The 17,153-nt window shown below is 41.5% G+C and overlaps 1 long non-coding RNA gene across 1 annotated transcript; it reads right to left on the reverse strand.

The window, feature by feature from the left end:
- Positions 1–415: 415 nt before the first annotated feature.
- Positions 416–13,204, reverse strand: LOC129460906 (uncharacterized). Its single transcript, XR_008650327.2, has 3 exons — positions 13,021–13,204; positions 5,912–5,990; positions 416–623 (listed from the first exon to the last, which is right to left on the reverse strand). It is a non-coding gene; the product is annotated as an uncharacterized lncRNA (long non-coding RNA).
- Between the last annotated feature and the right edge of the window lie 3,949 nt (positions 13,205–17,153).

Here is a 17,153-nt window from a genome sequence, read left to right on the forward strand (position 1 = left end):
ATCGAGACCATCCTGGCTAACACGGCGAGACCTCGTCTCTACTAAAAATACAAAAAATTAGCTGGGCGTGTCGGCGGGTGACTGTAGTCCCAGCTACTTGGGAGGCTGAGGCAGGAGAATGGCATGAACCCAGGAGGTGTAGCTTGCAGTGAGCCGACATAGCACCACTGCACTCCAGCCTGGGCAACAGTGCGAGACTCTGCCTCGACAACAACAACAACAAAAAACAATGTGTTGATGTAGAAATTATTTATTGACATCTTTTTCTCAAACTAATAATTATTTTGAAGGGTTTTTTTTTTCCACCATGTAAACGTAACCAACTCCTAGGAGCTTCCATGTGTATATACTTAAATGTATAATATGTGTAAAAGTTCTGTCAGACTTAAATCATCCATTTATCACACTTTAAACACCTATGAATGACCAGCCTGGGCAACATACCAAGACCTAATTTCTACCAAAAAAAATTTCTTTCTAATGATCCAGGCATAGTGACATGTACCTGTAGTCCTAGCTACTCCAGAGGATGAGGTGGGAGGATTGCTTGAGCCTAGGAGGTTGAGGCTGCAATGATCCGTGATGGCGTCACTGCACTCCAGCCTGGGTGACACAGTGAGACCCTGTCTCAAATAGAAGAAAATGTCAAATAAGATGAATGTCATTGCTTAAACTCTTCCACACAGAAGAATTTATCAAGATGGTCTTCAGAGGTAATATCATGAGGAAGCAGTACAGTGCAATGAGGAAAAAACAACAAAAAACAAGTGAAGGGGGCAGAAGACCTCAATTCTACTCTTTACTCTCCCTAGATGTGAAACAACCTTGGGCAAGTCACTGCGCCTCTTTGAGCCTGTTATTTCATCTGTAAAAAGCTGAGATAATTAATATATCATAGATAATGTAGTGTTCTTAGTAGAAACTGAAACGGCACTCTGAGATCAAACTCATTAATATTCCTACAACAAAATGAGTAAATACCTGAAACAGAACAAAAAAGCCAATAAATAGCCTCTTATTTCTTGATGTCAGGTTCATGCCTACCTTACAAAAAAGAGTTGTCAGAGCTTTTTGGTTTGTAGAACTGAAGAAAAGGGACTGTAGACTCATGGAAGTGTCTAGTGGCAGAAAGTCAGATTTGTCAAAGATGAATTTCTGAAATTAAAACATTTTATTTGGGAAGAAATACTTGTAATTCAGGGCATACACACAGACCAAGTGGTCTTTGGTATGTCTGAAAAACAGAGAACATTGGCGGTTTCATGAAAAGGAGAAGTGTTACATATGGTTCTTCAAGAAAGTTCATTGGCACTAGTAAGGTTTTTGGGAGTTGGAAAGTTCTGATCGGGAAATGATGGCAATGAGTAAAACTATTCTTAGAGTCACAGCAAGTTGTTTCAGTAACTATTAGATAAAACCGGTTTCAGGATACAACTGGCTGTTTCAGCAGCTTGGCAAAGAATGACAAATTTGGAGCATTGGTATGTGCCCTGAGTGCTTCTCCCCCTTGGCCTTTTGACTCTTATAGTTGAGTTTGGCAAGAATGACCCAATTTATATGATCAACATTCAGTTTGCTAATTCACAACAAAACACTTTTCTGCCACTCCATGACTAATGTTTTTAAATAGCCCTCAGCCTTTGGCTTGAACTTACCAAAGGACTTTTCAAACTAAACCATGTCCACTCTTTTTTTTTTTTTTTTTGAAACAGTCTCGCTCTGTCGCCTAGGCTGCAGTGCAGTTGTGCAATCATGGTTCATTGAAGCCTTGACCTCCTAGGCTCAGGTGATCCTCCTGCCTCAGGCTCCTGAGTAGCTGAGACCACAGGTGCATGCCACCATGCCCAACTAGTTTTTATAGAGACAAGGTTTTGCAGTGTTGCCCAGGCTGGTCTCAGACTGCTGGGCTCAAGCAATCCACCTACCTCAGCCTCTCAAAGTGCTAGGATTACAGGCATGAGCCAAACATTTAAAGAACTAATACCAGTCCTACTCAAATTATTCTGAAAAATAGAGGAGGAGGCCAGGTGCGCTGGCTCACGCCTGTAATCCCAGCACTTTGGGAGGCCGAGGTGGGCAGATCACGAGGACATGAGTTTGAGACCAGCCTGACCAACACGGTAAAACCCCGTCTCTACTAAAAATACAAAAATTATCCAGGCGTGGTGGCACGTGCCTGTAATCCCAGCTACTCAGGAGGCTGAGGCAGGAGAATCGCTTGAACCTGAGAGGCAGAGGTTGCAGTGAGCTGAGATCGCACCACTGCACTCCAGCCTGGGAGAAAGAGCAAGACTCCGCCTCAAGAAAAAAAAAAAAACAGAGGAGGAAGGAATACTTTCAAACTCATTCTATGAGTCCAGTATTACCCAGATACCAAAACCAGGCAAAGACACATTAAGAAAACTATAGGTCAATATCCCTGATGAATATTCATGCAAACATCCTCAACAAAATACTAGCAACCGAATTCAACAACACATCAAAAAGATAATTTATCATGACCAAGTAGGATTTATCCCAGGGATGCAAGGATAGTATGTGATACATCACATCAACAGAATGAAGGACAAAAACTATGTGATCATTTTAATAATGCTGAAAATGCATTAGATAAAATTTGACATCCCTTTATAATTAAAAACCTTAAAAAAAACCGAGTATACAAAGAACATACCTCAACATAATAAAAAGTCATATATGACAGACCCACAACTAGTATACTGAATGGAGAAAAACAGCCTTTCCTCTAAAATCTGGAAGAGGACAAAGATGCCCACTGTCACCACTGTTATTCAGCTTAGTACTTGAAGTCCTAGTTAGAGCAATCAGATAAGAGAAAGAAATAAAGGGCATCCAAACTGGAAAGGAAGAAGTCAAATTATCCTTCTTTGCAGATCACATGATCTTATATTTGGGAAAAACCTAAAGACTTCACAAAAAAACTACTAGAACCAATAAATTCAGTAAAGTTGCAGGACACGAAATCAACATGTAAAAATCAGTAGCATTTCTTCAGAACAAGGATCACTGGGAGAAAAAAAAAATTAAAATTAAAAAGCCAAAAATGAATAGCATTTCTGTATGCGAACAGTAAACAATCTGAAAGAGAAATCAAGAAAGTCCTCTTTACAATAGCTACAAATAAAATAAAATACCTAGGAATTAATTTAACCTAAGAAGTAAGCGAAAGATCTCTACAATGAAAACCATAAACCACTGATGCAAGAAATTGAAAAGGACAAAAAATGGAAAGATATTCCATGTTCATGGATTGGAAGAATAAATATAGTTAAAATGTGCCTACTTCCCAAAGCAACCTACAGATTAAATACAATTGCTATCAAAATACCAAGGACATTCTTCAGAGAAATAGAAAAAATAATCCTGAAATTTATATGGAACCACAAAAGACCTGGAATAGCCAAAGCTATCCTGATCAAAAAGAACAAAACTGGAGGAATCACATTACTTGACCTCAGATTATACTACAGAGCTATAGTAACCAGAACAGCATGGTCCTGGCATAAAAACAGATACATAGACTGCTGGAACAGAATAGAGAACCTAGAAATAAGTCTATACATTTACAGTGAACTCATTTTTGACAAAAGTGCCAAGAATGTACATTGGGGAAAGGACAGTCTCTTTAGTAAATGGTGCTGGGAAAACTGAATGTTCATATGCAGGAAAAAGAACCTGGACCCCTATCTCTCACCATATACAAAAATCAAATCAAAATGATTAAAGTTTTTTTTTTTTTTTTTTGAGATGGAGTCTCGCTCTGTCGCCCAGGCTGGAGTGCAGTGGCGTGATCTCGGCTGACTGCAAGCTCCGCCTCCTGGGTTCACGCCGTTCTCCTGCCTCAGCCTCCCGAGCAGCTGGGACTACAGGCGCCAGCCACCTCGCCCGGCTAATTTTCTGTATTTTTAATAGAGACGGGGTTTCACTGTGTTAGCCAGGATGGTCTTGATCTCCTGACCTCATGATCTGCCCGCCTCGGCCTCCCAAAGTGCTGGGATTACAGGCGTGAGCCACCGCGCCCGGCCAAAATGATTAAAGATTTAAACCGAAGACCTCAAGTTATGAAACTACTGAAATAAAACATTGAGGAACGTCTCCAGGACGTTGGAGTAGGCAAAGATTTCTTAGGTAATACCCCACAAGCATAGGCAGTGAAAGCAAAAATGGACAAATGGGATCACATCAGGTTAAAAAAGAAACAACACAGTAAAGGAAACTGTCAACAAAGAGATAACCCATAGAATAGGAGAAAACATTTGCAAACTATCCATCTGACAATAGATTAATATCCAGGATATATAAGGAGTTCAAACAACTCTATAGAAAAAAATCTAATAATCTGATTTTAAAATGAGCAAAAGATCTGAATAGACATTTCTTAAAATAAGACATACAAATGGCAAACAGACATATAAAAAAGTGCTCCACATCACTGATCATCAGAGAAATGCAAATCAAAACTACAATGAGCTATCACCTTCCCTCAATTAAAATAGCTTTTACCCAAAAGACAGGCAATAACAAATGCTGGTGAGGATGCAGAGGAAAAGGAACCCTTGTACACTGTTAGTGGGAATGTAAATTAGTACAACCACTATGGACAACAGTTTGGAAGATTCTCATAAAACTGAAAATAGAGCTACCATACAATCCAGCAATCCCACAGCTGGGTGGGATTGGAAATCACTATATCAAAGAGAAGGAAAGGAAATCAGTACATCAAAGAGATATCTGCACTCCCATATTTATTTATTACAATAGCAAACATATGGAATCAACCTAAGTGTCCATCAGTGATGATTGGATAAAGAAAATGTGTTATATATACACAATAGAATACTATTCAGCCATAAAAATAATGAAATTATGTAATTTGCAACAACGTGGATGTAACTGAAGGTCATTGTGTTAAGTGAAATAAGCCAAGTGCAGAAAGACAAACTTCACATGTTCTCACTTATTTGTGGGAGCTAAAAATTGCAACAATTGAACTCATTGAGATAGAGAGTAGAAGGATGATTATCAAAGGCTGAGAAGGGTAGAGGGGGTGGGGAATGGGAATGGTTAATGGGTACAAAAAAAAAGAGAAAGAATGAATAAGACCTAGTATTTGTTAGCACAACAGGGTGACTATAGTAAAAAATAATTTAGTTGTACATTTTAAAATAACTAAAAGAGTATAATTAGAATGTTTATAACATAAAGGGTAAATACTTGAGGTGATGACCCCATTTACCCTGATGTGATTATTATGCACTGCATGCCTCTTTCAAAATATCTCATGTAACCCATAAATATATACATTTACTATGTACCCACAAAATTAAAAATAAAAAAGGAAGTGAAAAAAATTTAAATTTTATTCATATAAGTTTATGTAAGGCCAAGACACAGTGGTTCACCCCTGTAATCCTAGCAGTTTGGGAGACAGAGGTGGGCGGATTGCCTGAGCTCAGGAGTCCAGCCTGGGCAACATGGTGAAACCCCGTCTCTAGTAAAATAAAAAAAAATTAGCCAGGTGTGGTGCCTGTAGTCCCAGCTACTTGGGAGGCTGAGGCAGGAGAATCACTTGAACCTAGGTAGCAGAGATTGCAGTGAGCCGAGATCCCGCTACTGCACTCCAGCCTGGGTGACAGAGCGAGACTCCATCTCCGAAAAATAAAAATAAAAAAAATTTATGTAGTACTAGTGTAATTTTGTAACATGGATATATTTGCATAGTGGTGAAGACAGGGCTTTGAGTGTATCCATCACTGGAAAAAAGTACATTGTATTCATTAAGTAATTTCTCATTGTTCCCTCCCTTCCCACTCCCCACCCTTCTAAGTATCCACTGTCTATTATTTCACAGTCTATGTTTATGTGTACACATTACTTAGCTCCCACTTACATGTGAGAACATGCGGTGTTTGTCTTTCTATGTCTGAGTTGTTTCACTTAAGATTGGGCCTCCACTTCTATTCATGTTGCTGCAAAAGATATAATTTTATTCTTTTTATGGCTGAATAGTATTCTATTGTGTATATATAACACATTTTCTTTATCCAGTCGTCTATTGATGGACACTTAGGTTGATTCCATATGTTTGCTATTGTGAATAGTGCTGTGATAAACATACAAGTATAGGTATCTTTTTGAAATAATGATTTCTTGTTTTTTGGGTAGGTACCCAATAGTGGGATTGCTGGATCAAAGGGTAGTTCTATTTTTAGTTCTTTGAGAAATCTCTATACTGTTTTCCATAAAGATTGTACTAATTTACATCCCCATCAACAGCATATAAACATTCCCTTTTCTCTGCATCCTCACCAACATCTGTTACTTTTTCCTCTTTTTAATAATAGCCATTCTGACTGGTGTAAGATGGTATCTCATTTTGGCTTTAATTTGCATTCCTCTGATGTTAGGGATGCTGAGCATTTTTTCATATGCTTGTTAACTATTTGTGTGTCTTCTTTTGAAAAATCTCAGCTGGGCATTGTGGCTCATGCCTGTAATTCCCACACTTTGGGAGGCCAAGGCAGGAGAATTGCTTGAGGCCAGGAGTTTGAGACTAGCCTGGGCAACATAGTGAGACTCTCTTTTTTTTTTTTTTTTTTGAGACACAGTCTCACTCTGTTGCCCAGGCTGGAGTGCAGTGGCGTGATCCCAGCTCACTGCAACCTCCGGCTCCTGGGTTCAAGCGATTCTCCTGCCTCAGCCTCCTGAGTAGCTGCGATTACAGGCACGTGCCACTATGCCTGGCTAATTTTTGTATTTTTAGTAGAGACATGGTTTCACCATGTTGGTCAGGTTTTACTCGAACTCCTGACCTCATGATCTGCCTACCTCAGTCTCCCAAAGTGCTGGGATTACAGGTGTGAGCCACCACACCTGGCCCAACCCTGTCTCTTAAAAAAAAAATTAACTTGGTGTCATGGCATGTGCTTGTAATCCCAGCTACTCAGAAGACTGAGGCAGGTGATCTCTTGAGCCCAGGAATTTGAATGAGCTAATATTGTACCAGTGAATTCTAGCTTGGGTGACAGAGGGAGACACTGTCTCTGAAAAAAGAAAAGAAAGGAAAGAGAAAGAAGAAAGAAAGAGAGAGAGAGAGACAGAAAGAAAGAGAGAAAGAAAGAAAGGAGAGAGGAAGGAAGGAAAAGAGAAAGAAAGAAGGAAAGAAAGAAAGAAAGAAAGAAAGAAAGAGAAAGAAAGAAAGGGAAAGGAAAAGAAAGGAAAGGAAGGAAGAAGGAAGGAAGAAAGGGGGAGGGAGGGAGAAAAGAAAGGAAGGAAGGAAAAATGTCTATTTATTTCCTGAGACCACTTTTTACCTTGTTTTGTTTTGTTTTGTTTTGTTTTGTTTTGTTTTGTTTTGTTTTTCTGAGACAGAGTCTCTCACCCAGGCTGGAGTGCAGTGGCGTGATCTCAGCTCACTGCAACCTCTGCCTCCCAGGTTCAAGTGATTCTCCTGCCTCAGCCTCTTGAGTAGCTGGGATTACAGGCACCTGCCACCACACCCGGCTGATTTGTGTATTTTTGGTAGAGATGGGGTTTCACTATGTTGGCCAGACTGGTCTTGAACTCCTGACCTCAGGTGATCCACCTACCTCGGCCTCTCAAAGTGCTGGGATTACAGATGTGAGCCACCACACCCAGCCTTTACCACTTCTTAATGGGGTTGTTTTTGTTGTTGTTGAGTTGTTTGAGTTCCTTGTATATTCTGGATATTAGTGTTTTGTTAATGTATAGTTTGCAATTAATTTCTCCCATTCTTCAGGTTGTTTGTTCACTTTATTGATTATCTATTTTGCTGTGCAGAAGCTTTTCCATTTACTTAAGTCACATTTGTCTATTTTGTTATTGTTGCCTGTGCTTTTGAGGTCTTACAGGCATTTTTTGCCTAGACCAATGTCCAGAAGAGAATTCCTTAGATTTCCTTCTAGTATTTTTATAGTTTTGGGATTTACATTTAAGTACATTTTGAATTGATTTTTGTATATGGAGAGAGATCAGGGTCCAGCTTCATTCTTCTCCGTATGGCAATCCAATGTTCCCAGCACCGTTTATTGAAAAGGGTGTCCTTACCCCAGTGTATGTTCTTGTTGACTTTGTAAAAAACCAGTTGAATGTAAATATGTGGATTTAGTTCTAGGCTCTCTATTCTGTTTCATTTATTTCTGTATATATTTTTATACCAGTACCATGCTGATTTGATTGCAATAGCCTTGTAGTATAACTTGAAGTTAGGTAATGTGTTGCTGTCAGAGGCATTCAAACCAGAGCGACTCCATTCTGAGGGCCAGGAAAGTGAGGCTGGGAATTGCTGGGCTTCATTCCCGGAAAGTTAGGCATAACTAGCCTCTAGATGTTTACAGTTAAGGGAATAAATTAATAATGTTTTTTAAACAGATCCAGACTTGGTAGTGTCCAGATATCCCAATATCTGGAGAACAAAGGCATTTCTAATTTTGCTTTAAAGATAATAATATAGATTCTCGCAAAATAGAGTAATTAAGAAAATTAATCCTTTATCATGAACTCTTGTAACAGAGCACATCTGCCCATATATACAAGCATCATTGTACCTAGGGTGGATGCGTTCCTCCTCTTACTTACAGAAACATCCAACTCTTTCTGTGGAGTAGCTGTTCTTTCACCACTTTACTGTCTTAATAAACTTGCTTTTACTTTGCACTGCAGACTCGCCTTGAACTCTTTCTTGCAGGAAATTCGAAAACTTTCTCTTGGGGTCTGGATTGGGACCCCTGTAACTTTGGGAAGTATAGTCATTTTAATGATATTAATTCTTTCTGAATAATTAATGAAATTGATTCTTCTGATATTAGTTCTTTCCATAAGCATGAAATGTTTTTTCCATTTGTTTGTGTCATCTATAATTCTTTTAATCAGTGTTTTATAGATTTTTTCTTGTTGTAGAGGCCTTTCACCTCCTTGGTGCAATATATTCCCATGTGGGGTGGGGTGTTATTTGGTACCACTTTTGCTTTCTCGATTTGGTTCTCAGCTAGATTGTTATTGGTGTATAGAAACACTGCTGACTTTTGTACATTGACTTTGTATCCTGAAACTCCTGAATTAATTTATCTAATCTAAGAGATTTTTGGTGGAATCTTAAGGGTTTTCTAGATGTAAGATTATATATCACTGAACAGGAATAATTTGACTTCCTCTTTTCCAATTTGCATGTCTTTTATTTCTTTCTCTTGCCTGATTGCTCTGGCCAGGACTTCCTATACTAGGGTAGAATAAGAGTGGTGAAAGTAGGCATCCTTAATCTTGTTCTAGTTTTTATCATTCAACTATTTCCCCATTCAGTATGATGTTGGCTGTGTGTTTATCATGTGTGGCTTCTATTATTTTGAGATATGTTCATTCTATACCTAGTTTTTTGAGCTTTTATCATGAAGGATGCTGAATTTTATCAAGTGTGTTTTCTAAATCTGTTGAGATGATCATATGGTTTTTATTTTTCATTCTGTTTTTGTGATGTGTTACATATATTAACTTGTGTATGTTGGACCATTTTTGCATTCCTGGTATAAAACCTACTTTATCATGCTGTATTATCTTTTTAATGTGCTGTTGGATTCAGTTTGCGAGTGTTTTGTTGGGGATTTTCACATCTGTGTTCATTGGGGATATTGGTCTGTAGTTTTGTTGTTGTGTCCTTGTCTGTTTTTGGTATTAGGATGTTACTGGCCTCATAGAATGAGTTAGGGAGATTTCCCTCCTCTGTGATTTTTAGGAACAGTTTGAGGAGTATTAGTATAGTTCTTTTTGTATGTTTGGTATAATTTGTTTAATGTTAATTTTTAAATTTTTATTTTTTACTTAGAGATGGGGTCTTGTTATGTTGGCCAGAGTGGTCTCAAACTCCTGGCCTCAAGCAATCCTCCTGTCTCAGGCTCCACAGTGCTATGATTACAGGCATGAGCCACCACATCTGGCCTATTTGGTACAATTTAGGTATAAATCCGTCTGGCCCAGAGCTTTCATTTTTGGGAATGTTTTTATTGCTGATTCAATATTGCTACTTATTATTGGTCTGTTGAGGATATCTGTTTCTTCTTGGTTCAATCTTGGGAGGTTATACGTTTCAAAAAAACCTTTAGGTTTTCTAGGTTGTGAGCATATAGTTGTTCATAGTAGTCTCTGATGGTATTTCTGTGGTATTGGTGTAATGTCTTCTTTTTAAATTCTGGTTTTGTTCATTTGAATCTTCTTTTTTTCTTGGTTAGTCTAGCCAGCAGTTTATTACTTTTGTTGATATTTTCAAAGAACCAACTTTTTGTTTCGTTGATCATTTGTGTTGTTTTTTAGTCTTGATTTTGTTTAATTCTGCTCTGATCTTTGTTATTTCTTCTTTTCTGCTAACTTTGGATTTGTTTTGTTCTTGTTTTCCTAGTTCCATGGGGTACCATGTTAGGTTGTTAATTTGTGATCTTTCTACTTTTTTGACAGAGGCATATAATTCTATAAACTTCCCTCTTAGCATGACTTTTCCTATATCCCAGAGGTTTTGATATGTTGTGTTGCCATTTTTGTTCATTTCAAACAAAATTTTTATTTTCTGTTTTTATTTCTTCTTGGACTCAGAGATCATTCAGGAGCACATTGTTTAATTTCCATGTATTTATACAGTTTTCAAAGTTCCTCTTGGTATTGATTTTTAGTTTTATTCAGCGGTCTGAGAAGATGCTTAAAATGATTTTGACTTTAAAATTTGTCGAGACTAGTTTTGTGGCCTAACATATGGTCTACCTTGGAGAATGTTTCACGTACTGATGAGAAGAATGTATATTCTGCAATTGTTGGGTTCTGTAAATGTCTGTTAGCTTCATTTGGTCCAAAGTCCAGCTTAAGTCCAATTTTTGTGTTGATTGTCTGTTGATGATATATCTACTACTGTGTGTGAGGTGCTGAAGTCCCCTACTATTATTGTATTGCTATCTATATCTTTCTTTAGGTCTAGGAATATTTGCTTTATTAATTTGGCCTCTCCAATGTTGGATGCATATATATTTAGTATTATTATATTATCTTGCTGAATTGATTCTGTTATCAGTATCTCATGATCTTCTTTGTCTTTTTGTACTGTTTTTTATTTAAAGTCTGTTTTATCTGATACAACTATCACAACTCTTGCTCACTTTTAGTTTCCAATTGCATGGAATATGTTTTTACACCCCTTTACTTTCAGTCTATATGTGTCTTTATAGGTAAGGTAAGTTTCTTGTAAGGAGCATATAGTTGGACCATATTGTAAAAATTCATTCCACCAGTCTGTATCTTTTAATGGAACCATTTAATCCATTTACATTCAAGGTTAATATTGATATGTGAGGTTTTGTTCCTGTCATGTTGTTAATTGTTATCTAGTTGGGTTTTTGTTTGTTTGTTTGTTTTTAGATGGAGTCTCACTCTGTCACCAGTTTGGAGTGCAGTGGCATGACGTCGGCTTACTACAACCTCTGCCTCCCAGGTTCAAGTGATTCTCCAGCCTCAGCCTCCCAAGTAGCTGGGACTACAGGCGCCCACCACCACACCCAGCTAATTTTTGTATTTTTAGTAGAGATGGGGTTTCACTATGTTGGCCAGGATGATCTCAATCTCTTGACCTCGTGATCCGCCCGCCTCAGCCTCCCATAAATTGCTGGGATTACAGGCGTGAGCCACTGTGCCTGGTCATCTAGTTGTTTTTATAAATTCTGTGTTTCTTTCTTTTTCTCTGATGTTTGATTTTCTGGTTTGGTGGAATTCTTTTGTGCTGCCATTTGATTTCTTTCAGCTCAGATTGTGTGGTCTGACCCCAGCCCATAGGGGAGTAACACAGAGGCAGGGACTGTGTTAAGGATAAAAACCCCCTGGTCTCCTTTATTGTCTGTACACTTGCGATCTTAATTGACGCAGTGACACCCTTCTGCAAAAAATAAATTGCCTTGTTGAGAGGATTAAACTTTTGCCTGAGTGCTGGTTTTACTTCACAGCACTGAGCATTTATTCCTGGAGCATTTTATATCCAACAGTAGGATAGAAGAGACACTGCTGCCTTCCTCTACAAATACTGAACTACAGTCTAATAAACTATAGGCACCAGAATGCAGTGCAGCACCAGCACACATGTCTAATTGCAGGACCTGAATTTCATTCTGTGGTTTGGTTTCCAAAGATTTCACAACGCCTACTACGGCCAAGTTCCAATCCATTTCCCTATATGCCACATGACACTATCTCACTATCTGTAAAAACTACTGTTTTTAATAGAAACCTTTCAAAAATCTGACATTCTGGTGGAGCACTTCCCAAAATAAGCTTTAGATTACCTGAAAATTAGTAATGTGCTACAATTGGCTGGGAAGAAAAGAAAAGCACTTCCAGGATTTTTTTTTTTTTTTTTTTGTAGAAATGAGGTCTTGCTCTGTTGCCCAGGCTGAAGCACAGTGGCGAGATCATAGGTCATTGAAGCTTCGAACTCCTGGGCTCAAGGTCTTCCCACCTCAGCCTCCCGAGTAGCTGGGACTACAGATTCAGGACATCACGCACTGCTAATGTTTTAATTTTTAGTACAGACGAGGTGTGGCTACGTTTTCCAGGATGATGAACTCCTGGGCTCAAGCAGTCCTCCCGCTTCAGCCTCCAAAAGGGTTGGGATTATAGGCGTGAGCCCCCGCACCCTGCCTGGAAGTCTTTTAATTCACTTCAGTTATCTTAGAATTTTCCTTCCTCACTTTATACATACATACAGTGGAATTGAGGGTGTTTGTCTCAGGTAACCGATCAATGAGGTGAATAACCTGCAGAGGGCAGCAGAGCCTAAGGCCAGTGACTCCCCGCTGCGGCCAGTCTGGAGCCCGCAAAGGGAGGGAAAGGGAGCTCCCCTGCGTGTTTCCCGGGCAGCCTGCCCTCTACTGCAGGTGGCCTCCAGCTGCTCAGAACAGCTGCAGAAGGAATGTGGATCCTGAGAAGCTACAGAGCCCTGGAAAGCAGGAGACTCACTTGCAGGTGCACTTTGTGTAGAGGAGTTGGGGGGAGGTTCTGTCCTTACTGGGGTTGTACCTAGAGCCTAGGGACGTTTTGCGGGGGCAGTGTTGGTTTTTACATGCAAAGGGTCCCGGCGACAGACTGTAATTTGTACATACAAAGACAATCTACGAAGGTCAGGCTCAGTAAGACTTGTCTGACATGTCACCTGGAGAAAGGGTTTATGAAGGTAATAGTTTACTTAGGTTGGAAGCTTAAACTGACCCCAGGTGAGAACTTCTGCTGGTGAAAATGAAGTCTAGGGGGAGGAAGCGGTTCCATATTCAGTGGTGGGACGGGGGGAGTGTGAGAAAGTCTTATCCCCAATTCTCGCCCTGTAGAGGACACCTGCCTCTCCCTCCTGGTGCAGTCTTGCCTGGCCTGGCCTAGATTTCCTTCCTGCAATGAGGCAAAGGAATGACTCCATTGAACACCGAGTCTGGAATTCCCAGCACACATTTCTGAAAGATCGAGGAAGCTAACAGTGCCCCTTCTAAAAATAAGTAGCAAGTTTGGCTGAAATGCAGATATCCAATGACCAGGGCGCAGGGAGTGAGCTTAGCCTTAGAAAGGCTGTAGCTAGGACTGATCAGCCGGGCTCTGCAGAGCACCGTTACCCAGGGCTTCCACTGTCACTCAGGGCTGAGGGGCGGAGCCTGGAACCCATCCAATCAGGGGCCCTGGGGCGGGGCCCTGCCAACTGTCAATCCGGGGAAGCAGAAGGCCGCACTCAGTCTCTGCACTCCTTTGTTGCTGGGGTCCGTTACGCTCCGCATCCAGTCCTTGCTGCTCCGAGAGGCTCCATGTGCCTCCGCCACGGCTCCTGTGACGCTGTCACCTGCGCTGTGACCTGCTCCGGAGTCATAAAGAGGACTCCGGGACACCCAGAAGCAGGGAAATGGTTAAGTGCCTGGCCTAGAGGGGCTGGGTGGAACCAACAGGATCCTGCTATGGCGGGACCCAGGCCTCCGCTCGGGCGACCCCGGCGATTGGGACCCGCGTCCACCATGGCGCGGCTTGGCCCTCGGTCCCCTTGGCCGCCGGGTGGGGCTGGCCCCGCAGCTGGGACCCCGGGCGTCCTGTCCCGTCCCTACGCGGCGACTGCGGCCCCGGCCCCGGAGCCCTCTCTGCGCAGCTCCGCGCCCGCAGCCCGGCGTCTTCCCAGATTGTGCAGGGGACCACGGGAGGGTCATGGGAGGTCGAGTGTGTCCCGCCTTTCTTCTGTTAAAAATTAAACTGAGGCACTGTTAACAGTTAAAGAGTTTGTTGGAGCAAACAGCGATTTCTGAGTGAGAAACACCCGGTCATGGCTTGTGATTGAAGAAAAGGCCTTTATAAGTTGCATGAGGAGGCAAACTGGATTAAATACTTGATTAGTTACAGTGATGCTGTCGCCGTATGTGGACTTGTCAACCTGAAATAATCAGAAGAATCGGATTCCAATTTTTAAAAGTTTACTCAAGCAAGAAGCTGGGAATGGCCCGTTTGGGAAAACACAGGTTCCACGGAAATGGGCTCAGTGCTTCAAATTTAAAAGTTTACGTTCTTGCTTATATAGGCAAAAGGCCAAGAAATTTAACAAGATTACAACGTTTTTTATACAAGGCTAGTTTGTGAGGCACAACAATTTAATTAGAGTTTGGCCCGCCGCCCCACCTCCCACCCCCTCCCCCATAGAGCTTGGTTTTTTTGTTTTTTGTTTTTTTGTTTTTTGTTTTCTTTACAGTTGGGTTTCATTTCCTTTCCAATTTAAAAGAGCATATTTAACATTCCAGCTTAAGGCAAGGTGATGCTAGCTAGCTTGGACAACATGGCGAGACCCCGTCTATACAAAATATTTAAAAAATTAGTCGGGTATGGCCGGGCGCAGTGGCTCACGTCTGTAATCCCAGCACTTTGGGAGGCCGAGGCAGGCGGATGACGAGGTCAGGAATTCGAGACCATCCTGGCCAACATGGTGAAACCCCGACTCTACCAAAAATACAAAAATTAGCTGGGCGTGGTGGCACGTGCCTGTAATCCAGCTACGCGGGAGGCTGAGGCAAGAGAATCGCTTGAACGCGGGAGGCGGAGGTTGCAGTGAGCCGAGATGGTGCCACTGCACTCCAGCCTGGCGACAGAGCGAGACTCTGTTTAAAAAAAAAAAAAAATTAGTCAGGTATGATGGCCGCTCCTGTAGTCCTAGCTAGTCTGGAGGCTGAGGCAGGAGAATTGCTTGAGCCCAGGAGGTGAAGGCTGCATCAATGACAGTATTGAATTTACAGCTAATGGGCAAGGTGAGGGAGAGGATGGAAGTTGGTTTAGTGTCAAGAATTAGGGAAGAGATTGTCAAACGTAGGGAAAAGGGACTTGATTGGATATCAGGTTTGGGGGAATTTTCTCTAAACTCCCTTAGAAGAGCTTTTGCTACCACAGGGCTCTGCGGGAAAAGGCCAAAGTCTAGTCAAGAAGAAGGGAGCTCTGAGGGTCCTGACTAGTTTTATCAAGGAGGGAGTTTTTGGGACCCCTCCCCCAGCCTGGTTCTTCCCAGATATGACAATAAATCCCTAAATTTCTGGTTTTCTCCTCACATTCAAAAACACCAACTTCCCCTCTCCAATTGACATCCTTATCAGTTATGTGTTTCTCATGCTACATTTGAAACAGCTGCCATATTTTATCATTTTTTCACAAATAAATGGCACTATTTAAAAATGTTATCAACACCTCTGAAAAGAAGGAAAACTTTTTTTTTTTTTCTTGAGACAGTCTTACTGTGTGGCCCAGGCTGGAGTGCAATGGTGCTATCTTGGCTCACTGCAACCTCCGCCTTCTGGGTTCAAGCGATTCCCCTGCCTCAGCCTCCCAAGTAGCTGGGATTACAGACATGTGCCAACATGCCTAGCTGATTGTTGTATTTTTGGTAGAGACACGGAAAAGAAAACATTTTTAAAAAATTTTAGTCCAGGCACAGTGACTCACTCCTGTAATCCCAGCACTTTCGGAGGCCCAGGTGGGAGGATTGCTTGAGCCCAGGAGTTCAAGACCAGAGTGGGCAGGGCAACATAGCAAGATCTCATCTCTACTGAAAACAAACAAAATAGCTGGGCATGGTGTCACATTCTTGTAGTCTCAGCTACTATACTCGGGAAACTAAGGCGGGAGGATCACTTGAGCCCCGAAGATCCAAGGCTGCAGTGAGCCTTGAGGGCACCACTGCACTCCAGCCTGGGAGACAGGGTGAAAATCTTCCTCAAAAAAACAAAAACTTTAGGGCTTGGCATGCTGGCTTACACCTGTAATCCCAGCACTTTGGCAGGCCAAGGTGGGAGGATTACTTGAGTCCAGAAGTTTAAGACCAGCTCAGCAACATAGAGAGACCCTGTCTCTATTAAATAAATAAAATTTTTAAAAGAAAAAAATTATATTTTGTTTATGAATGTTTTTTTTTTTTTTTTTTTGAGATGGAGTCTTGCTCTGTCGCCCAGGCTGGAGTGCAGTGGCGCAATCTCGGCTCACTGCAAGCTCCTCCTCCCGGGTTCACGCCATTCTCCTGCCTCAGCCTCTCCGAGTAGCTGGGACTACAGGCACCCGCCACCACACCCAGCTATGTTTTATTTTTTGTATTTTTAGTAGAGACGGGGTTTCACCGTGGTCTCGATCTCCTGACCTTGTAATCCGCCTGCCTCGGCCTCCCAAAGTGCTGGGATTACAAGCGTGAGCCACCGCGCCCGGCCTTGTTTATGAATATTTTTTATGAGAGGAAACTATTCAGTAACTACCCAAAACGACATTGGGTAAAACCCCATGCGTGATTCTTGACATTGAGCATCTTTTCATGTGCTTGTTGGCAATTTGTGTATGTCTGGGAGAAATGTCATTAAAATCCATTGCCTGGCCGGATGTGGTGGCTCACACCTGTAATCTCAGCACTTTGGGAGGCCGAGGCGGGTGGATCACAAGGTCAGGAGTTCAAGACCAGCCTGGCCAACATAGTGAAACCCTGCCTTTACTAAAAATACAAAAATTAGCTGGGCATGGTGGTGCATGCCTATAGTCCCAGCTACTCGGAAGGCTGAGGCGGGAGAATTGCTTGAACCTGGGAGGCGAAGGTTGCAGTGAGCCGAGAT

This window comes from Symphalangus syndactylus, chromosome 13 (genome assembly GCF_028878055.3).
Source record: "Symphalangus syndactylus isolate Jambi chromosome 13, NHGRI_mSymSyn1-v2.1_pri, whole genome shotgun sequence".
NCBI classification, from domain to species: domain Eukaryota; kingdom Metazoa; phylum Chordata; class Mammalia; order Primates; family Hylobatidae; genus Symphalangus; species Symphalangus syndactylus.